Source organism: Mytilus trossulus, chromosome 1 (genome assembly GCF_036588685.1).
Source record: "Mytilus trossulus isolate FHL-02 chromosome 1, PNRI_Mtr1.1.1.hap1, whole genome shotgun sequence".
NCBI lineage: Eukaryota > Metazoa > Mollusca > Bivalvia > Mytilida > Mytilidae > Mytilus > Mytilus trossulus.
The window spans coordinates 104,297,237-104,323,088 of NC_086373.1; the positions used below are offsets into that span (position 1 = coordinate 104,297,237).

Consider the following 25,852-nt stretch of genomic DNA (forward strand, 5'->3'; position numbering starts at 1 on the left):
GTATGATAAGTTTATTTCAGAAAATGAATTGAGAAGCAATGAAGAATAATATAAAAATATAAAGCACAAATAATGTGTATGAATATATGTTTTCTCGCTCACTTTTAAAAACCTTTTCTTCTATCGAAGAATAAAATATTTGAAAATAAGACAATTTACTTGAATGTAATTCTATTTATCCATTATAAATTGTATTTAAAAATGTCGTCGCTTACTGGAAGAATTTTCTTTTTTGTCTGAAAATTAAAATTTGAAACAACAAATTAAATTTTGGCTTCAATGAATAGTTTTTCCAAGCTTAATCAAAATTTTGATAAAACTGACGTGCTTTGTATGACATTTACAAAAAATAGTATTACTTGTTGGCAAAATTAGAAATTGTTGATGTGTTGTTTCAGACCAACGCTTCTTTGAGGCTAGAAAGATATTGATGAGACACCTCAAAGTTGTAGAAAAAAAAGCTTTAGGATGTGGATATATAGAATAGTGTCCCTTCCTTACATGTTAAAATTTAGTTAGCTGAATTTGTCTGGAACGGACACTAGCTACGATATATAACATATATCTTTTGTAGAGTTGTCACTGGTTCAGACGTACTTATAGATATAATTATTTCTGTGGCTGTATCTTGCATTAATTTCTAGGATCCTTTATATTAGACACTTCAGCTGATCTGTAACAATTCCATTTGCATGCCTTATGTATCATGTACTGTATTACGACGCTAGATTAAAACTGACAAGGAAAGGTAACAACCGGCCACCGAAAACGTTTGTTTCTGTGAAGCCCAGGTGGTCGAGTGGTCTAGCGCGTTGGATACAGTGCATTGTTAGGCTGATGTTAAGACGAATAATATATAAGTCTAAATTGAAAACTACGTTTATATATATGTTGTGAATAAGATGTAAGGTAGCACAATACAAAGATATCATAACTCCAACTCCCTAGTTTTAAAAGGCTGTAACTTTTTTTTAATAATGCTTGAAAATTCATAGAAGTTGTTGTTTTGGATAGCTTACAGATTACTCTTTCAAATTAATGCAATGTTAGTATTATGCAACAATTATGTAACCAATTATAATGTTAACTGTGTCTAAAATATTTTTCACCAAATTTGCACAAATAAGCTTCTGCATAGGTATTTCTAGAGGGTTGATTTTATCATATGTTGTTCCTATGGCCATTATCTACAAAATGATTTCAGATAAAATGCATAGAACAAATTTTACACCTAATTAAACATTATCTTTTTTATGTGGTTAGAATGTTTACACTCATTACAGATTTTTGAGAGAATGGAATCCCATAGGGACAATTTGAGACATCCTTTTGAAGCCCATGATGTGTTGGTTAAGATTTCGTTAAAATTTTCTGTATAGTTAAAGAGATGATAGAGTTAAATTCATTCAAGTGAACTGACCGAGATTTTGCCACTAATTATATAATTATTGATTACATAATGATTACATATTAAAAATATTGCATTCATATAAAAGATTAATCTTTTATCTATCTATATACACCTCTTTTATTATTTTTTATGCATTCATAAGAAAGTTACAGCATTTTAAAGGTTGTTGATTGGAAGTAAAACAATCTTTGTATTGTGCTACCTTAGTTTGTACAAATTATAATTTGTAAAGGGTTTTTGTAGTTCTAAGTTCTAAGTTTTTTCAGACATACCTTCTTGCGCCAGATGATACAGATTTATCTTATTAAATGTGTCAATATAATGTTTTATATTCAAATTTACATACTTAACAACCTAACATTTAATGACATTATCCTTGTCTCCAAACTAGAAATAAGGACACCTGAATTGATTAAATTCTAATTTCATTTTTCTCATTGTACCAAATTCATATCCATAGAAAGTCTTTTTTTCTTTTTGTGTTCTGATAATGTTTTCAATATTAATGTTCATAATTAGTCTGTATCATGTAGTTGTGGAAATATGTCAGAAATATACGAAACAAAAAATTTTGTGCTTGCATCATCAATTTGTGTTAAGCGGTTCATTAAACAAAATTATAATTTGTACAACATTACAACTTGTACACAACATATATGTACAAATGTATATATAAAGTAGATTAAGATGTGTTTTGTTTAATCATTAATGCAGTGTACTAATAAAATAATTATTCGCTTTTAGCAGGATGCAAGATTCAATTTTGTCAAAATAAGCTGATGTTAAAATATTCACTTGCGAGTTAAAGTAAATAATTCGAACTCATTGAATCTGTTATCATATGTACTTCAATTTAACCCCTCAGCTAGAGATGGATTACGCATGATTTATGCTTGTAACGTTATTGAAAGAAAAGAGAGTCAACACTGAAAGTGATTCGATCCAAAGAAATCATTTGATTATAGATAAAATTAACTTATGTTTATGCCCCATCTAGTAGAGGGGCATTCCGATTTCTAATATGTGGGTCCGTTCGTCTTTTCGTGCGTTCGTCCGTTCGTCCTTTCGTCTGTCCTGCTTCATGTTAAAGTTTCAGTCAAGGTTGTTTTTTTGAAGTTGAAGTCCAACCAACTTAAAATTGAATACACATGTTTCGTTGTAATTTAAATGCCAAAATCACTTAGAGTTTTACCCCAATTTAAAGGTCCACTGAACATAGAAAATAAAAGTGCGAGTGGGGCATCCGTGTACTATGGACACACTCTTGTTATAACTTATAACATGAAATCAGACAGACATTAAGAAAATCGAATTACACGAGGTCGTTATCTATTTATATTTATGTTTATGTTTAATTCGTGTTATTTGACCGTCATTGGTTTTCAAATGTCATCTTATAATTAATTAAATGGCGTGTAGACTTAAATGCACACGGAACTCTGATATATGCTATCTAGTATATGCATGGTTACCTTGTTATTTAAAGGGGGAACCAGATATTTGAAAAATCTAAGATATGATTTTTTTTGTTCAATCATTAATGAAAGTAAAATAAAGAAATATAATTCGCTTTTATCAGCCAGCAGGGTTTAACTTTGTCAACATAAGCAAAAAAAAACATTGATAAAAGAGGGACGAAAGATACCAAAGGGACAGTCAAACTCATAAATCTAAAACAAACTGACAACGCCATGGCTAAAAATGAAAAAGACAAACAGAAAAACAATAGTACACATGACACAACATAGAAAACTAAAGAATAAACAACACGAACCCCACCAAAAACGAGGGGTGATCTCAGGTGCTCCGGAAGGGTAAGCAGATCCTGCTCCACATGCGGCACCCGTCGTGTTGCTTATGTGATTACAAATCCGGTAAATAGTCTAATTCGGTAGGTCAAATTCATGAAAGGGAAGGAGATTGTAGTTACGACGTGAGGAACATATCCGATATCATTTGTGAAATGGTTATTCCATAACGGTCAACCAACTCGTGATGGCGTCCGTGAAATTTACGAAGGGATGATTTCAACTTCACCATTTGGAACTCTTGATTTAATAGCTTCCTTGTGAGCAGTAACTGTATTATTCACTTACTAGTGAATAATTCGAACTCATTCAATTCGTATTCATGTGAACTTCAATTTAACCCATTAGCTACAGATGGAGAACGCATGAATAGTCCGTGTATAGTTAGTTAAAGGGAAAGAATGTCAATATTGAAAGTGAACTAAAGGTAAATCATTAAATTGACTAATTCGATCCACAAAACAAAATCATTCTTATACAGGTAAAACGACGATTAATAAACATATGAAACTAAGCAGACATAGAAAAAACCAATTGCAACATCTATTTTATCTTAATTTATGTTGTTATCACTAATATTACCATCGGAGGTCTTCGGAGGTAAACTCGATAGTTAATTAAATGGTGTCTAGACTTAAATGCACACGAAACGAAGCTGCATGTTCTCGAGCCCGTGCCTTGAAAATTGTTTATTTCAGACTATGTAGGATAGTTAACCAAATAGGTTAATATAAATTTGACAGCTAATGCCCCTTCAAGAATTATCATGATTTGGATATGAATTTTATTCTGTTATAAATCAAATATGAGACAAATCGGTAAACATCACCGTGACAGCTAGTGCCCGGATAAGTCTATTCAAGATATATTGTCCAGCATGAAATTGCTTCGTATGTTTAATCATTATATCGTATTTGTCGAAAGCTATGACAAAATCTTTCAATATCATGCAACTGATACTTTGTTATAGTTCATTTCTATTCCCTTTCGCAGTTATGATGAATATACACTACCTTCCTAACCACTCTTAAATGCTAGATTTTGACCAGGAAGGAAATAAACAATAAAAAGAGGACTTGTGTATTCTTTGATATACTGCAGTTTTCGCGTCACCTTTTTTTGTTTGAAATTTATTCTTTCGTATTGTGCCCGATAACACTACACAATGTAAATGACGCATTGATGTGTGTTAAACATTTCAAATATACATAGTTTCTATTTGTTCTTATGTTATTAATTTTTATTTTAGATTGATATATTACTCTGGAAATTAAAGCGGTATAGTAAGAAGGAGTTTACAAAAAAATACTGACTCCTCAGCAAATTCAAAAGTAGAATTACATAAAAACTGACAAAATCAAATGCTATCAATCAACTGACCAAATGAAAAACAACTGCCATGTCTTTTATATTTGAATTTCTAAAAAAAAAGGAGCCATGTCGTTGTTTAGTACGAGAAATAACTAAATGATGGCGACTCAAGATAATTTACGATGTGTACGATGTTGCATGGTAGTTTTTGAAGTATTTTCAGACATTATGCAAGAGCTCTTAGAACACAGAAGGCTACCTGCCCGAAATATATACGATATTGTAATGAATGATGTACCTTTCTTACAAAAATTGAGAGACAAAGAAAAAGAAACATTACTAACTTTACGAACAGATGGGTTTTCGAAGTTGGATGCTTCATTAATATATAAAATTATGATTTATTTCAAAAATAAGCAATTCATTCCGATGCCAACAAAACGTTGGGGAGAAAGACCGCTACCGAACCATATTGATATTGGTGATGATGTAGAACGGATCCATTTCACAAGAAATGACTTTGCACATAAAACAAATGCATCTACCAGTGAACCGGATTTTGAAGAGTTTTTTAATACATTTCTTGATGTAGGACAACGAGTGGATACATATCTTAAAAAGGATCCTATCTTTGGGCATGCGAGGAGGATTCGAGATTTAAAAACCACTCAACTGGATACTGGAACATCAGAAAAAGTCCTAGAGCAAAGAATAGAAATAGAACAACTTCAAAGTAAGTAGAAATATCATTGGAAGTATATTAGATATAAATTTTTTTTAATTCATTTTCCTTTATACTATTACATGACTCGAGAGGCTTTATTTGTATGTTCTCGAACATATGTTATGATATTTAAGTATAAACTTCTGATTCACACATCTCTTAAAAATGTAGTAACTTTGGAGCCCAGTTCGATTGCTCTTAAAATATTTACCAACGATGCCAGGCTTATTAAAGAATTGATAATTGAAAAAGATGACTAGTTAGCATTAAGTAGACCCTAAATTGGTGTACCGGATTTGTTATCACATAAGCAACACGACGACGGGTGCCACACATGGAGCTGGGTCTGCTTACTGTTCCGGATCACCCCTAGTTTTTGGTGGTGTTCGTGTTGTTTTTTCTTTAGTTTTCTATGTAATTTCATGTGTACTATTGTTTGTCTGTTTGTCTTTTCATTTTTAGTCATGGCGTTGTCAGTTTATTTTCGATTTATGAGTTTGACTGTCCGTTTGGTATCTTTCGTCCCTCTTTGGCAACAATATAGTTTTGTTTGTAATGACAACTTAATACACTTTGATTACATATGGTTTGCTATGCACTTCGCAAATTATTTTTAATTCCATTTTACATCCTTACAGATTGTGGTGAATTCCATTGTCGTCTCATATTTGAAATGAAAAAGAATCAAAATTGATAACTATTTATCAATATACACACTACAAAAGCCTTACCATTAAACAGTAAAACACAGATAAAAAAAATCATTAAAGTGAAATATTGAATTTTGCATTTTGCGTAAACAGAAATTATTTTTTTGGCATCTCGTTCGTAGTGTTATATTTGATTTCTATCCCCACTGCATTGTTAATTTTGGCACATTAGTATTTGAAAAAAGAACGGATAATTGTTGAGGCAAAGCCTAATCGTTACCTTGTTCGTAAATTTCTAGCTTTGCAAATGGTTATAGGTCATCAAGATTATTTTAACAATTTTGTTACTTAAAGCATCATTTAATTATAATTCTAATTATTTCAACATGACATCGGAAAAGAAGGACAAGTCGGCGTATTGGTTAACCTTTTGCACAATAATTTTCAGTAGGTGAGTTTCCCTGAACTCATTTTGCATTTTAATTGTTCCGTATCTTCTAAAGTCGTAAGCTGAATCCGCATTAAATAAAAAAAAATCATATAGACAAATAGAAGAAATTCAAAATAGTCTTCATCTTATAAAGGCCTGCCATTTTTTTAAACGTTTCCAAAACGACAAGGAAGAAAATGAAAACTGACGAATAATATAAGGCTCTAACAAAATTTCACAAAATATATGAAACAAAAGCAATTCTTTAGTACCACACATAATAAAACAAAATCTAGAATTCAAGTTACCCAAATCCTAACCTCATTGTTGTCGGTAGTTTCAATAAAATCGAATACTCTGTAGATTCTATCTTTCACCTCATACTTATACCCTGCTGATTGCAATCATAATCAGAGTTTAAACCAAACCAAGGGATACAATCAAAATCACGTGATGGATATACACACACCGGAAGTTACAGTCGAACTCGCCGCTTGAAAGGTTAGTAGTTGCATTTTCTTGTTTATATCAATTAAATTTTGATTAATAAGTTGACACACCGAATGTCGGATAGTATGTAGTTTTAAAATACACAATTGTTTTTGCTAGAAAGCGTGCAGTTATTGCAAACACTTCGACACAGTTATCTGGTGAAATTTTGGAACTGTGTCGAAGTGTTAGCATTAGCTGCACGCTTTCCAGCAAGGATAATTGTGTATTTCAAAACTAGATAGATAGTATCCGACATTCGGTGCACTACCTTATTTATTAAAGTTTATTGATATAAACAAGTAAATACGACTTCTTACCTATCAAGCGGTCTACTAGACTGTTACTTCCGGTGTGTGTATATCCATCACGTGATTTTGATTGTACCCCTTGAAAACAAAAGGTATAAAACTCCAAAGACAAATTGCGCATAAAACCGTGTATCATTACTAAACTTTTTCGCTGAAAAGATTTTTTTAAATTTTACATTGTATGAATTTCTTATATTACATGCTATAGTTAACATATTCAGTTTGAAGTTTACCTTTGGTAGTGCAAACTTTTATTTTCGAAGTGAATAGACTAAACCATTTAGGTTGTTAGGGTTGTCGTATAGTTAGTCGTGCCAATTTGACATACTTAAATCTCATACGATCTTTTCGGATTGAAAACAGTACCTGGTACCTTTAATGAATGTATTAAAATTTCACAAGTGATATATAAGTGGTATAATATTCATCACATTAGTTTTGTTTTCCACAGAGATATAATGAGCGAAAATATCGTTATGCATATAAGTTAAACTTACATTTAGGCCAAATATACCAAAGCTCATTCGTTTTTACACCAGACGCATATATATTATCTACCATAAATTCACCAATGACGCTTGAATTAATAAAGTTAAATATAGAAGACGTTGATGATCATTGAAGGCAAAAAAAAAAACCCATGGGTCTTGCAAAATAAGTTAAAGAGGCACTAGCTGTCAAATTCATGTTCACCGATTCTAATCGAATTCTCATATTTGATGTTTAACAATCCAAACTATAAAAAGTATTTTTTAAAAAAACAATAAACCAGGCACAGGCATGGAATTACGTAGCTCCGTTTCGTGTGTTTTTTAGTATAGACGCCATCTAATTATTTATCCGATGACCATATAAGCAATGTTAACATAAATATTGATATAAATAGATTAAGCAAACACTTGCTGTAGAACTATTCTAGGTCTATTTATTTGCATATTACAGATAAAAAATAAATGTTTATCGTCGTTTTTACCTGTATTAGAATGTTTATTTGTGGATCGAATCAGTTAATGAAATGATTTCTCTTTGTTTCATTTTCAATGTCGACATTGTCTTCCTTTAAAAAACTTTACACATACAATTCACATGTTATCCATCTCAAGCTAAGGGGTTAAACTAAAGTTCACATTTATACGGATTCAATGAGGTCGATTTATTCACTTGCAAGTGAATAAGTCATAATCAAAAATGTTTTGCTTATTTTAACAAAATCGAACCTTATTATCTATTAAAAAGGAGTTATTATTGCACTATTTGTATTTTAATACTGATTGAGCCAAAAAAATGATATATTAGGTTTTTCCTATATCTCCTAGCAAGTGCCCCTTTAAGGTAATCTGTTCCTGGGGAAAAAAATCTTTTCTTATTTTAAACCATTCAATTTTTCAAACAATTAATTTTTATATATTACAATATCAATAATAAGTCATACAATTACAAATGTGCTTGCTATTGGGCTGGTTTTTCCCTCGGGGATATAACTCTACCATCTATATAATCGATCGAGTAATTGTAAGGACACAATTTAGATTTCAGGCTTATAACTTCGTTTCAAAGACGCGTATTTAATCTGACGCCTAAATGACAAATTTAAAAGGGCAAAATATAGTCCGAAGTTAAAAAGCACTGCGGGTAGAAATTCCGAAAAGTTTTGCCAAATACAACTAAAGTAATCAATATCTGGGATAAAAAAATCCTTAAAATTTCAAACCATGAAAAGTTTTGTAACCAGTTTACTGATGAAGATGGAGATATTAATAATAATAATAATTCATGTGAATAAAAAGTGCCGATTACTTGCCTGGTGATATCATCATAGCGGAAAACAGCAGTGGCATCGACTCTGCGACTGCAGAAACTCATAAAAGATACTTTAAAAGCTTTTAAATGTGTACCACAGATATGCGATTCCTGTACAAAGACATAATGAAGCTGAAATAAAAAAAAGTTATATGACAAATATAGAACGAAGTTGAAGAGCATTTAGGGCCATACATACCATGAGGTTTTGACGTATCAACTTGTTTTTCAACAGTGTCATAATGAGCACATAACTTGTTTTTCAGTTCGAAGTTACATAGAAATTCTGCTTACATTTACGAATATTGGTAACGTCTACTTTTCTTTATAATAGACACATGCTTCAGTAGAATATTTGTTTATTTTTTACCATTTTAATCGAATGCATTATGTATGAAGATAAAATTGAATAAAACTGTATACGAAAGCTTCGTTAATTTTTTTTCTTCTGATTTTCCCGGGTAATTTGATGATCAATTATCTGACAGAAACAAAGTTAAGTACAGGGCGGTTTAAGGGTATAATGCATGAACTCTATAACATTTCTAGAAACCTAGTTTCACCCTGTAATTTGCAAATAATACGCCGTCGTTGCAACAATAAAGCAATGACGACACAAAGCAGTTACTTTTAATCAGTTCGGTTTTAACAATTTCGATGTCACAGCAAACGAAAACGTTTAGAAATTTTCACAATTTATTACTCAGTTGGATAAATTTCACTGTTTAATCAAACACTGTCTTTTTTGCTTTAACTTTTATTTCCTCTCTTTCTTTGTTAGTCTTTTATAGTGGTTATTATGCTACTTATTAATTTCATTTGCAATAATGTTTTGATATCATATGAACATAGCTCTTAGGAGTTGCATTGTACATTTAGTTTATTTCTATCTATTTTGTATTTAACAAATAAAATACATTTAAAAAAAAATAACTGATGCAACTTTTCTTAATAGAACAATTGGTAATTAATCACAATAAGAAGGAAATAGAGATCTACTGGGGCATTGGTTTAGAAGAATTGAGAAAAAGATTGACAGAACTAAAAGATCTTGGAGGTAAGGATATTTTCCTTCTGTAAAATGGTAAATAACCATATACAAACGTATGTAATCATATCCACTTGTGTTATACAGATAGGTTTGATTACTTTCAATGTAAATGATTTAATTACAATTGTTGTCAATTGTACGATAAAATGAAAAATAATGATTACACCATTTGTCAAAGTGAATGATTAAATTAATGATTACATTGGCAAGAAATCCCGATTACATCTTAAAACGCAGGTCGTTCGTATGCACGAAAATCAGTATCATGATTTTGTTTGCTTCAGTATATTGCGACACTATCTTTCAGCTTTATATGAAGTATGAAATTAAAAGCAACGAAGCTCGTCGTGAGAGAAAGGCGAATGTCAGACCGATGTATCAAACTATCTGTAATTATTTAACGAACTGTTTCTTGTTTTCAGAAAATAGTCCAACCCGATTGAAGTTGATTGTTGAAAACGTTATGGATAGCGATGAACAATTAAACATACTGAGAGAATTGGTTGATAAAATCAACACAGAATCAACCATCCAATTGATCAGTGTCGAAAAACAGTGCATTGAATTAATTGTCGAAGTCAACAGTAATTATTTGAAGAGCAAAGATTTATTGCTAGAAGCAGTAACAAAATTTTTCAATTTTCTACTGGAGGAAGAAGCATTCATATGGAAAGGCAATATTACAGTAACAGTAGTAATAGTCATTGATGAAGGTATTACATATAACTAGTACTTTTTATTACATTTCATACTATTTTTGATCAATTTGCTCTTAATTCTATTAGTTTAAGTTGATGTTTTAAACTATTTTTCTAGCGATGCAATTTATGCCAGTTGGTAATATTTCAAATACAAGATCTATGCCTTTGCTTATTTGAATGTACTCAATGAGATTAGATCAGACAGTTAACCATTTATATATAAGTTATCCTGCGTTCATGCGCCGAAAATGTTACTATGTAATTATGTTCATCGAATTGTCATGAGAACAAAAATGCGAGATGTGTGCCTATCAATTTTAATACACGAACCGAAACTCATCCATGAAAAAGAAAAGAAAATAAGATGTATCGTTCACACTAAAGTATGTATATCCTTAATATTACTGGCGCAATAAAACGTGACGAACCTGTATTGAACTAGTTGTCCAATATGACAAACAGCAGGAAAAGGTCGACAATATAAAAAATACAATTAAATAGTTTTGAGACTGACTGGTTTATTAAAAGCGTTTTAATAAAACATGGTTGTTTTTACTTATTTTCATACTATCAAATGTAATAATAATTGTATCAGCAGCAAAGTTTACAAATAGATAAGATAAATCTGACAGGGAAAATTATCAAATGGTCTATAATTTGTTCATTCTACCAACGTTGATAGATGACACCTTTTAAGTTTCCCTATCAAATTACGATTTTTGCAGAATTGTGATTTCTGGGTTCTATCGTGAGGCACAAAGGGAAACTTATCACAGCAGTGCGAGATCTACAAAACTTTAAAACATTGTTTATATCATCAGCCGATTACTTTTACTATTTTTGCAACTGAATGGCGAAATTTATTCGTTCTCTGTGGGTTTTTTTCAGAATCTGAATAATTTGAAACATATACAGAAACTGTGAATGTTTAAAAAATTTGCAAACTAAGACGTACAAATAAGAAAAATATTGCACACTCTGTGTAGAAGTTAATGTCCCTGAATCCAATTTTTTACACATCAATGAGTAATTTGAAAAACGAAAATAAGGTTCTAAATCTTTGAGTCAAATTTTGACCTTCTCATTCTAGGCTCAATTTAATCATACAGCTATGGAGGTAACTAGGTGTTTTACATCCTTGGTTTTATTTTTTAGGTAATGAACATTCCTGGTGCAGTTTATCCTCAAATTAAAGCACTTTTGACGCAACAAATTCATTCATTGTTATATTCATAATGTTGAGTTATTTCTTAGAAACTTTAAAACTGTATGGTAATGAAATGATCAGCATAATAACATAAACTAAAGAGTTGAACCATAATTGTTATCCATTGTTGTTGGATTTTAGAAACTAGATTAGATAGATAAAAACTATTAATAGCATAAATGGTCAGAGTAATTTCCCTTGGATGACGATTTATGAATTAAAAGTTTTACACAATTTAAGACAAATATTGAGAAGAAATAGCAAGCAAATAAGCTCATAATAGATACCAGGATTGAAATTTTGTATTTGCGCCAGACGTCAAAAGACTCATCAGTGACGTTCGGAAAAAAAGTAGTTGAAAAGGCAAAATAAAAACATTGAGGACGTAAAAAAATCCTAAGAGTTTTGCCACAACGGAAAGTCCCTATTCAAATGAAACAAAAATAAAACGCATCAAACGAATGGATAACTAGTCCTATAAAGCATGCTTTAAATATTCTACACAGACAACCATTCAAACGCCCGAACACACTACATGAGATGTAAAACTTTCATAGAGAAGATGTCTCTGATTGTGGACATAAATTGATAGAGAGAGGCAATTCGTACTGGTAGAAGTACTCATTGATGAATAAATTCGTATAAATTCTTTATAGTTCTAGTTCTCGGTGAGCAAGAATCATTGGAAGAAATCCAAGTAAATGCGTCTTCAGTTGTGGAAGATACAAGGAACTTTGGTAACTATACATTGATTATGAGTAATAATAGTATGCTTCATCTGATGCACATCTATAATGAATAATGATATAATAATGCATTTAATGCACATCTTCTATGTATAGTAATAGTATACTGCATCTGATGTACATCTTTTATGTATAGTAAATAAGATTATGCATCCGATGCACTATTAAAATGAATAATATCCAATGCAAATTTATTATGAATAATAATATTACACTGCATCTGATGCACATTTATTTTTGATAATGATATTATACCTCATCTGATACACATTTATTATGAATATTTATATAACACTGCATCTGATGCATATCTATTATGAATAATACTATTATACTGCATCCGATGCACATCTATTATCAATAATAATATTACACTGCATCTGACACACATCTGTTATGAATAATAATATTACACTGCACCCGATGCACATTTATTATGAATAATAATAGTACACTGCATCTGATGCTCATCTGTTATAAATAATAATATTATACTGCACACGATGCACATCTATTATGAATAATAATATTAAACTGCATCTGATGCACATGTATTATGAATAATGATATTATACCTCATCCGATGCACATTTATTATGAATAATAATATAACACTGCATCTGATGCATATCTATTATGAATAATACTATTATACTGCTCCCGATGCACATATATTATGAATTATAATAATAAACTGTTGCCGATGCACATCTATTATGAATAATAAAATTACACTGCATCCGATGCACATGTAGTATGAGTAATATTATTATACTGCATCTGATGCAAATATATTATGAATAAAAATACTATACTGCATCCGATGCGCATATTGTAAGAATAATATTATTATACTGCATCTGATGCACATATATTATGAATAATAATATTAAACTGCATCTGATGCACATATGTTATGAAAAATAATATTATACTGCATCCGATGCACATCTATTATGAATAATAATATTTTTCTGCATCTGATGCAAATCTGTTATGAATAATTATATTTCACTGCATCTGATGCAGATCTGTTATGAATAATAATATTATACTGCATCCGATGCACATCTATTATGAATAATAATAGTATAGTGCCTCTGATGCACATCTGTTATGAAGAATAAAATTATACTATATCTGATGCACATTTGTTATGAATAATAATATGCATCCGATACAAATTTTAAGTCCAAAATATCTACAAATCCGAAACAAAAACATAGATTTGAGAACTGACATTAACGAAAAGTGCAAAGGGGATACCAAACGCACATAAGTAGTCAGACCTTTAGATTAGGTGCTTTTATCCTTAATATTATATGGCTACCTTATTTTATATCAGATAAGTCAATCAAACAATATACGTATTTTATATGCCAGTACCGAAGTCCGTAGCATGATACCGGTGCATATAAGTAAATCACCAGAAGTATTGAACCAGTGGTTGAAATAACATTAAACGGTTTCGTATCACTACACCAGATGGGCATTTCGGCAATTTATATGTATTTAGTACTTAGCGAAACCACTTTTAAAACTTTACACTTATGAAGAAGATCGTCACCCTATTTTGAAGGTATTAAAAGTTATAAGTGGCCATTTTTTGTAAACAATCTTACGATTAAAATCACAATATAAAAATAAACACATGTGGTATGATTTTCAATGAGACAACTTTCCACCAAAGTGGAAGTGGAAGTCAGTAGTTATATGCAACCGTACGACATTCAACAAAGAGAAAACTCAATACCGTATAGTTGGATATGGACATGGACTTAAAAAAAAATTCAATAAAGAAAACTTAAGGCCTATTTATAACAAATCAATTATCACAACCACGTCATGTGTATGAATTTTTTTTATTATACTTTTAGAGTCGGAGAAATATCCTTTACGTAAAAGCTCTGTGACCCTGAATCTAGAGATGAAAGCCCGAGATTTGCGAGATGGAAAATTGGCACAACAACTAACGTCGTTTGTCGAGAATTTATCAAGAAAAAGCAATGGGCGTGAATTATTCAAAGAGAAGCAGATTAATGCGTCTCTTGTGGTAGAAGATACATGGACATTTGGTAAATGTTACAACTAGTAAAAACTATATATGGTATATAACGACTATTTACAAATGTTGAAGACTTCATAAATAAGAGGCCTGATTGCTAATTTTCGTTCTTCGTGATCGGCGCATTTTCGCTATCGTGATCCGTTTTTCTACAGATTTTTATATATTTTTATATTTTCGTAATTCGTGATTTTCTGTGAATTGCAATTGACAAAAAATCATAGTGACATCATCAAAATAATAATCACAGCAGTGACACTACACATAAAAAACCCAGAAAGACAATTACGTATTAATGATTTGAAAGGAACTAAACAGCCAAACGGACATATAATTAACAAAAACATCTTAAGTCACCATCGCCTGATTACATTTCTGCACTTAAGGGTCCAGTTTTAACGTCGTATTACTAATAGCCGACCGTGCAAGGGCTGTATAGCCAGTCAAGGTCGTTAAAAACTTCCATTTGTTGTTGTATTACTAATCTATAAATCAACATGATTTGGGAATAATTTAAAAAAAGTCTAATGCAGAAAACTGAATTATGAGAAATTATGCTACTGGATTCGAGTGCTGAGAAATTGTAAGCAATATCTGCACTAATGTAGTGAAACTGCGATCTTGGTTTACTGAAGAGACAAAATTGGCGTCAAGTTGCCCACATTTGACTGCTTGAAGAAACCATTAAATTATATATTCAGTAGATATTTACTGCAATATTTTATGCAACTGTTTATAGCCAAATTATTTGAAAATCTTTAACCTAATACAAAATACAAATATGAATGATTGACATGACTGAAAAAGAAAAAGAAAAACATAGCCGAAACACGGAGAGAGAAAGAGAACTTTGCATGATGGAGCTACATTCCTTAATCAAAATAAGTTGTTTTTTTAATTTATGAGAGCAAATTTTATAAGTCTTTTCTTTCCACTTCAGAGGTTAGTACTAAATTTAAGAACTGGTTACTGGTATATCATTGCAGATTTATAAGAAATCTACAAATGTATCGACCCAGTGGTAGAACTAGCAATATCGGTAAAATTACATGAACATTTCGAAAAATAATATCTGTTCAATGATAATCTAGGCCAAAGCACTAGACAAATCAAAATGTAATACCACTTTAGTCTTGGATTTTATGTATAAATCTTATATCTTTTTATTGTCTTGCTGATAGAGGCCACAACTATCAGTTAGATGATTGATTTTTTCCTTATGTGTGAACGTTTTCTTTCTTAAATTTTAAAAGCAGAAGGAGCAGAAAATGATGCGTTACTTGAATTGGCTGATCGCCAGATAAACATTGGAAATAAACAACATGCCAAAGTTACCATTGCTCAAATAGAATCCAGATTAGACCAAGTATTTAACGTAATAAGAACAAGCAAAAATACTTATAAAATTGATAACATGTTGGAGGAAAATATCAAAAGAACTGGAAGACAATACAAAATGTGTTCAGAACTTCTAATAAAGGTGTGCACGTTTATGTTTCAACGAAGGTTACATTTAACACTGTATAGTATTGTTTTTAATCATGCGATGGTCAATCCCTCAATCTAGAATGTGTATGTTTTCGTTTATAGTATCTACTAAAACCTTTAATTGAACATCAAAAAATGCATTGTTTGTGGATATCTGTGAAAAAGTTGCCCATTTTATATATTTCAAATATTTGGCTGGCAAGCGCTTTTATATTTCATTCTTTGTACAATTGGGATAGCTCCTTAGATATTATACAATAATCTTTATAAAGTTCAACTCTAAATGTTATCGAAAAGATAACGCTGCATTATCATTGATTTAACCACCAATAGATCATTATTAACCACTCCCCAAACGAAAAAAACAGAACTATTTATTTATTAGTTTATCAAATCAACCAAAGAACCAATTACGTGTTTTTTTCTTGAATTTTTCCCAATGCACTGTGGATTTCCGTAATTACACCATGTATTATGTATATATAGTTGTGCCAGTCACATTACGGAAGAAATTAACCTTTGATATGTGTATTTATTCCGATCTTCTATATATTGATGATAGTAGATTAAATTGAACAGAAAAAAATTTATTTCAAGTTTCATGAAAATTTTACAGTTTCTCTCACATAAAACTTTTTTCTAACTGATTCAACTAACGGCTACCCGTCTGTTCGTCCGTCCCGCTCAAGGTTCAAGTTTTTGGTCAAGGTACTTTTTGATCAAGTTGAAGTCCAATCAACAAGTACATATATTCACCTATGATATGCTCTTTCTTATTCTAATGCCAAGTTAGAGTTTTTACCCCGACTTCACGGTCCACTGAACATAGAAAATGAAAGAGTGAGTTGGGCATCTGTGTACTGGCGAGACATCCTTATTTTTATTGTTTTAATGGATAAGTTCTGACCACTTGTCTTGGAAAATTCTAAGATTCTAAGATCCCTTTTAAAAACGAAAATTTGTTTGAACTAGGTCTTGATTGGGCGAACATAGTTTCAATTGTGACAGAAAAGTCTACGTTGAGTGTATACCATAGCTATTTCTAGACTTTTGATCTGTTACTTTTTCTTCTTACGCTTATCTTGTAATCACAGCTTTGGGAAATAGGATTATAAGAATTCCTTGATATATTCCAGATGCCAGGAAGTGTCTTTGATGCTGTAAGATGTTTTTATACAGGTATTTATTAATTTAAAGATAATAGAATTAATGACGCAACAATCATTGAGATAAAACAAATATATAGATATCATCATATAGTCGTCGGAATATACATCTGATAGACATTTTTTTGTTTGCAATGATGTTGTGCCTTGAAAAGAAAATCCCATCTAAAATGTCATTTACAGCTGTTGATTATTGTAAATGATTAGGATAAATTCGGTAAAGAAAAATAGGTTGAGAGAATTAATTGTTTGTATATTAACGTCCGCTTATGTTTCATTTTGAAAAAAAAAATGAAAACCGAAAACATTAACCATTAAAATAATACATCTTCCAACACTGTATATACATTAAGAGTCACTATGGGAGTTTTATTTTCACATTAGATATTTACAATTGAGACATTTAGGAAGATTGTCTATTGTTAATTTGAGGGGAGTAAACCTTTAATTTCAAAGAACATTTTATATCTCTTTAAACATATCATTCTAGTTATTGTAAATATATTATATTGTTTACTTATTTGTGACAATAATTATAAAGTAGACTTAAAAATTACTCATATGCGGGCAAAGAAAAAATAAAACATACCTTACATCTAAAATTGAAATGACGTTTGCATCTAAAATCAATCAAATCGGGAATATATTCAGTCTAAATGTTACTTCTGGAAATGCACCATTTAGGATTGATTTGTTACGGGAACCCAGACTTGTATGACCACGAAAAATTAAGTTCAGCTATATGGGAGAAAACTCAAGTGGAAGCAATACAAAATGAAAAGGTAATTGGAAGAAAAGTCATGTAAGTATTTTATGTTTTATATAAATGAAAACAACAGTTTATATGATTTCGGGTGTTCGGAGCCCTTATGGATGATTCAACTTCATTTGTAAACAACTATAGTAGATGTTGTTATTGTATAGTTCTTTAGCTTGCAGAATATATTTTGAACACTGACTGAACGAAGTATGCTAATGATTTGAGTTAACCTCTCTTTTAACTCTGTTTCTTCTTAAGATTAAATTGTGTACGAGAAAACTTAAAATTAACCTAGATGTGTCAAATAAGACAGCAAACCCACACTCATGTACCTAACCTAACTTCTTTAACCCCGCCACATTATCTATGTATGTGCCTGTCCCAAGTCAAGAGCCTGTAATTCAGAGGTAAGCGTTTGTTTATGTATTACATATTTGTTTTTCGTTCATTTTTTTTATATATAAATAAGGCCGTTAGTTTTCTCGTTTGAATTGTTTTACATTGTCTTATCGGGGCCTGACTATGCGGTATGGGCTTGGCTCATTGTTGAAGACCCTATGGTGACCTATAGTTGTTCATGTCTGTGTCATTTTTGTTTCTTGTGGACAGTTGTCTCATTGGTAATTATACCACATCTTCTTTTTTTAACTTGACAATTGTTAATTTTTTACGTGTATATTTTCGTAGAAGTCAGGTGTTGGTTGTTAATGAATTCTGTTGTATCCTATATATTTGGTAAATATTGTTCTTTTTTATAAAGCAACCCAAAATGAGACAAAAGTTAACTGCAGATTAATATACATTTTAAGGCTATATTTAATTGTATCTAGAATAACCAAACATCCAAACATCACTGGCTGTAGTAAATCTTCTAAAGTTTATAGATGGCCATCATTATCTATTAAATCAACAATTAGCAAGACTCTATTTTCAGTCATTTTTTTTTATACAGAACGAATTGATTACCAATCTCAATTGGTTTATTATTCCAAAGATTAGATGCGATTAAATCATATTCTTTCTCGTTTGAATTGTTTTACATTGTCTTATCGGGGCCTGACTATGCGGTATGGGCTTGGCTCATTGTTGAAGACCCTATGGTGACCTATAGTTGTTCATGTCTGTGTCATTTTGGTTTCTTGTGGACAGTTGTCTCATTGGTAATTATACCACATCTTCTTTTTTTAACTTGACAATTGTTAATTTTTTACGTGTATATTTTCGTAGAAGTCAGGTGTTGGTTGTTAATGAATTCTGTTGTATCCTATATATTTGGTAAATATTGTTCTTTTTTATAAAGCAACCCAAAATGAGACAAAAGTTAACTGCAGATTAATATACATTTTAAGGCTATATTTAATTGTATCTAGAATAACCAAACATCCAAACATCACTGGCTGTAGTAAATCTTCTAAAGTTTATAGATGGCCATCATTATCTATTAAATCAACAATTAGCAAGACTCTATTTTCAGTCATTTTTTTTTTATACAGAACGAATTGATTACCAATCTCAATTGGTTTATTATTCCAAAGATTAGATACGATTAAATCATATTCTTTCTTAATAGCTACTTTAGTTTGGAGTTCTGTCCCAACATTAAAAACCTCCTGCCAAAAGGATTTCTTACTTGTGTTCTTGGACCTACATAGAGTAATTTATTTAATGTAATTTGTAAACGCGAGTATGGCGTATTAGATTATAATCCTGGTACCGTTGATAACTATTTTTTACATTTTAACACTGAGTACGAATTTAGTCGTGGATGATGTTAGTACGACACTCGTTCCAATAAGTAATTGACGGGGTCGATATTTAGGTTCCTTGATTATGAATTATTTCAACTCTAGGTCTTGTAAAAAACATGCTGCCATTTATGTATTTGGAATTACTATAATTTCACTGTCACTGATATTAAAACATCTTTACACAGCTCGCTATAAGTAAACACATATTTCCGGGCAGATTTATATAGTACACTTAACAAATAAGAAGGAATTCAACATTATCAAAATGACCAGGACTTTTTTCTTTTACGGAATGACCATTTAGAATGTTCGTCTATAAATCAAAATCTTCATGGACATATTTGATATTCATAAAATTATTAAAGATCTTCAGGGCGATCAATTTTAGAAACAGTTTAGGATAACAATTTTCAATAATGATTTGAACGATTTCATACTTCAATATGGAATTATGTTGCAATCATTCAGATTTTTATGTAATTAATCAACAGGTTAAGAACAGAGCTTGGTTAACATTAATGTACGCCGTTGGTTTTTTTTAATATAGTAACAAATCCAAATATTTGTTTGTTATTACAATTTTTTGATTGCAATTTAGTCTACATCAATGAGAACGAGTTTTAACAAACAGTTTTAGAAACTATATCCAAAATATTTTCATGATCAGGACTTGATATATCACTAATTCCCATGAAATTATTTTTAAGACTGTCTGACATTTTTAGTTCAATTTAATTCAATAATTGTTCGCATAAATTTTGAATGAGATTTTCCAGTGCTTAAGAATTAACAGATAGAATTTGAAACAGGGGATGCATGAACTTAACGGACTATCATAGCTTGTTCTATATAATTCGAAACTTCATCTATTTTTTTTTGTATTTTATAGGCAGCATATCAGGTGATGGAAGATTTGGTTCGTATATGCTATGACCTTTATGAAAGTCATACAAGGATTATTGTATTCCTTGCCTCTCAATTTGCAACCAAGTATTTTCAACTTATGTCAGAGTTACCACATGATTTCAAGATGGATGTTTATACATTAGTACATAGATGCTGGCTAATTTGTGCTAGATGTCATTATAAACTGGTAGGCATAATATTATGTATTGCTATGTAAATGTATAGACAATGAATTGCAGAAGACATAGTTTCAACTGTCGAAAGAATATATATAAAAAAAAATGATGGAATAAATTACAAAATCAGGATTTCTAATGCGGCAATTTGTAAGCATACATAAGGTCTATGATATTTTTTCAATTGTTTTTATAAGTTGTTATTACGGGAACTTTTAAAGCCTTCTATGTTCTATATTGTATGGGTGTTGTTCATTGTGGAAGGCAGTATGATGTTTTTAATCCCATTCTTTAGTCACTTGTGGATAAATGTCTCGTTCATCTGTTTACATGGTTTACATGGTTTGAAGATCGTTTCACATTTCTTGAAAAAACCTAACTTATAAAAAAATAGTTACCTTTTGCAATATTTGAGGCTGGGTAAAATATTTGATAGTCAAATAAGGAAAAGAAATTATATTTTACTCATAACCATACATCTGCTGAATTATCGCAATAGTTGTTTGATCAAAGTCAAAACAAAGATGTGTAAGGGGTTCAGTGGAACACAGTGTATCGCCTACTTTTGCTGTTAATCGCAGGTCAACAAAAATGAGGGGGGGGGGGAATATTCCTCTTCATACTATCTTTTGATTGTAAAAAGCTTCTGGCCAAGTTGTGTAAAAATCCAGGATATTTTATGAATCTAATAAATGTTTTAAAAACTTTAACTGCAAATATTAACTGGAAGAAATTAGGTCATTTATAAGTAAAATACTATATAATAAAAAGGTACATAATGTTAACAAAATGTCCATCTAGGTACTAGCTTTTAATCATAAACAAGTTTTAGTCCAAGTTCTTGATACAAATCCAGGATAGTATTTAAAGATTATTAAAAAAAATAAAAACTTTAACCACAGAGTGAATTATTGTATCCTGGCAGAAAAACATAGTTCATCTATAATTAAAATACGGCAAAAATGGATTTTTTTTAACAAAATTTACTTTTGGATACTATCTTATAATCATAAACAAGCTTCTGTCCAAGTTTGGTACAATTCCTGGCAAGTTTAAGAAAGTAATTAAAATTTTAAAAACTTTAACCACAAAGTGAAGGTTATGTTTCCCGGCAGAAAAAAAAGTCCATTTATAAATAAAATACGGAAAACAGGTATTGGTTTTTATTTACAAAATTTGCTTTTTGATACTATCTAATTATCACAAGCAAGCTTCTGTCCAAGTTTGGTAGAAATCCAGTATAGTTTAAGAAAGTTATTAAAATTACAAAAATTTAACCACAGAGTGAATATTTGTGGACGCCTCCGACGACGGAATGAAGGATCGCTATGTCTCGCACTTTCGACTAAAGTCGAAGGCTCGACAAAAATACAGAATTCCAAGCAAAATTGAAAACAGAAAGTCCCTTATCAAATGGCAAAATCAAAAGCACTAAAACATTAAACAAATAATAAACAACTGTCATGTTCCTGACTTTGTACAGGTATTTCCAAATGAAAATAGAAAAAAGGGGAATTCCAATGGGGAATGGGGAATTCCAATGGGGACTAACTGTGCACCACTTATTGCGGCGGCCTGTTATTGTATTGCAATGAGTTACAATTTATGACAAAAATAAGCAAAGAGCCATCGAAACAACATCTGATACACAAGTTTAATAATACTTTTAGATATTTGGATGATATTTTGGCTTTTAATAATGACGACTTCAGTACCTATACTAAAGAAATGTATCCTGTTGAACTTACTTTAAATAAAGCTAATACTAACAATGACCACTGCCCTTTCCTCAACCTTGATATATATCTCATTAACGGAAATACTAAAATTTATAATAAATGAGATGATTTCTCATTTCCGATCGTTAATTATCCATTTTTAGATGGTGACGCTCCCTTGTATGTAACAATGTTTTAGATTTTAACGAGAGAAATTTATGTTTTACTGAAAAATTATTACACCAGGGTTTTCGATATCACAAACTAGTCAAAACATATACTAAATTTTATCATCGGTATAAGGACAGCATTCGTAAATATAGCTCAACATGCAGACTTCTTATACGTTCAGGTATTTCACATCCACAATTTTATGGAAATTTTCTTTATAAAGCACAAAAATGTCAGAATTCACCTAAGAAGCTAACAAAACCTTTAAATAGACTTATTTAGAAGGGGTATAGTTACGATACTGTTGTCAGGTCATTAAAGATTGCATATTATGGAGTTAATATTGGTTCACTTATATGGTTTCTGCATCGGAACTTAACACATTTGTTATTAATAAACCAGTTGTTGGCATGACACGAGTTATGTTCTTCTCAGATATGTTATGATGGTATGATAATAAACCCCTCACGGGGAGGAATGTGCCTGAAGTTCATATGATGAAGACATCATTTTTCAATCAGTTTAATTGAAGTCTAAGCTGGCAAGTGAGTTAACTGCTAGTAGTCTGATGTTATTTATGTATTATTGTCATTTTGTTTATTTTCTTTCGTTACATCTTCTGACATCAGACTCGTACTTCTCTTAAACTGAATTTTAATGTGCGTATTGTTATTCGTTTACTTTTCTGCATTTGTATAGGGGAGGGTTAAGATCTCACAAACATGTTTAACCCCGCCGCATTTACGCGCCTATCCCAAGTCAGGAACCTCTGGCCTTTGTTAGTCTTGTATTATTATAACTTTTAGTTGCCTGTGTACAATTTGGAGTTTAGTATGACGTTCATTATCACTGAGCTTGTATATACTTGTTTAGGGGCCAGCTGAAGGACGCCTCCGGGTGCGGGAATTGCTCGTTGCATTGAAGACCTGTTGGTGACCTTCTGCTGTTGTCTGTTCTATATTGTCTCTTTGGCACCTTCCCTATATCTATTCTCAGTTTTAATATATCATAGACAACAATCCGACCAAAGAGCAGATAACAACCAGAGCCCCCAAATGCTTCAATGCAGCTGGAAAATCCAGCACCCGGAAGTGGTCCTCAGCTGGCACTTTATTTTATCTTGAAAGTTTAAATAGATACTTTATGAATACGAAATACCCTTTAAACACAAAGTTCACTATTTTCAAAGATAACAACATTTTCAAGCAGTAGAAAATTGTCATTGGAAGACAGGAACAATTTATTCAAATAACATGGGCTTGTTATTGTAAAAATCAATTCATGTATAACAAAAATTGTTATATAGAATTATTTTTTTTAATTTTTAATGGGCATATTTTTATTCTACAGAAAGACTTTGAAAAAGCAGAAGAATTTTTTAACCTATGTAAGTAGCAACAAATATTTTAGGTCACAGTTCTAAATGTACATGAAATGTTTCTAACTTGCGGAATACATAAATAAAAGACTGAAACTTTAAAGAGAATGAAAAATGAATGTCAGACAAATTTTTGTTGACATTTGGTTCTTCGTCATGCCCGCGTTACATTGTAACGATTTTTATATACGATGGACACCCGAATGCGAAAATTGTAAGTTCGTACGAAGTTGGTCCCGATCTCGTTAAAATACCAAAAAGTGACCGAAGCAAGTACAATGAATAACGAAGTCTAAACGATGGTGCGGAAATTATATACGATAGCAAAAGATGGACATACGAAGATTAACCGAAGACGGGAATTTAAGCTGTATATCTCAGCCGAAGCCTACAAGACGGATCACGAAGGCTACACGATGGATTACGAAGGCTACACAATGGATCACGATGATAGCGCGATGGCCATACGATGTATAAAAGACGTCGTGTAAGCTTACGATGCATTTAAATTATATGTCGAAGGCATCACGCAAATTTAAAGACAATATTAAAGGTATTTCTTTCCAGTTACTGAATGTTTTGGTTGTAAAAAATAGTTGATGTATCAAATATGCACATTCAATTTACCATTTTCTGCATGTGTCATTTACAAATATAGTGTCCATATTTGTCCCCAATATGTTACATACGAGGGGATGCTACGCTCAATGCCGTGTTTTTGTCTGAATAATCACCCATAACTATGCCCATGTTTACTGATCTATCTTAAAGGTAAGGTAATGGGTTCTTTGATCCCTTTTATTCAAAAAGAGCTCTTTCAAGGAGAATATCATTATAACATAGACAAAAGGAAGGATGTGGGGAAAGCAATAAATGCGGCAAAATATGAAATATAGAAAACAAAATGGTTATGGAGTAAACATTCGTGTGACAACAACTCAGAAGATACATTAAAAATCAGAGTAATGAAGAAAAAGTTGGTTTCTCTATATACGTATACCTGCAGTGTTGGTGTATGAAGCGTGTTTATGATTTTCATTATGTTACTTGATATGAAAAATTGAAAAAAAAAATATTTTACTTGTGAAAGTAAATCCTGATCCTGTAATAGCTGCTCTTCTTGTTCAATTTGAATTAATAGAAACAACGCTGTCGCCGTTCTTGTTCTCATAGAATCATATGATATGAGCTCAATGTTTTGTGAACGTCTTTCTTAACTGTCGTATTAGACTGACCAGTACATATCGCGCATGGCACTTTAAATGTATTTTAGCGAGAAAATTAACCTACATTTAGCTGGATTTATTGCCGTCGTAGTTCAATCTAGTCGCCTTCGTACTTTTATTCGTTGGCAACACAACGGGATTACGAGGTCTTTACGAATTCGTGTTGCCATCGTATGACCTTTGGGTAGCTTCATGATTCATTCGTGTAGACATCGTAATGTCAAAACTACCCGATGGAAACGATGGAAACACGAATGCAATACGATGTTCAAAGATGCATTCCCGGTGACATTACGATGGCGAGGATGGTGATACGAACTCAATACAAACCCTCAACATCGGACGCACCTTCAGGGATTTTTTAACATGTTAAAAAATTTAGAACCCTTCCCGAAGTTTTCCCCGAAGGCC

General features: G+C 31.3%; 1 long non-coding RNA gene across 1 annotated transcript; it reads left to right on the forward strand.

Annotated features, from left to right (window-relative positions):
- Positions 1-17,337: 17,337 nt before the first annotated feature.
- Positions 17,338-20,952, forward strand: LOC134711546 (uncharacterized). The gene is made up of 3 exons (XR_010106194.1): positions 17,338-17,371; positions 18,043-18,140; positions 20,756-20,952. It is a non-coding gene; the product is annotated as an uncharacterized LOC134711546 (long non-coding RNA).
- The last annotated feature ends 4,900 nt before the right edge of the window (positions 20,953-25,852 follow it).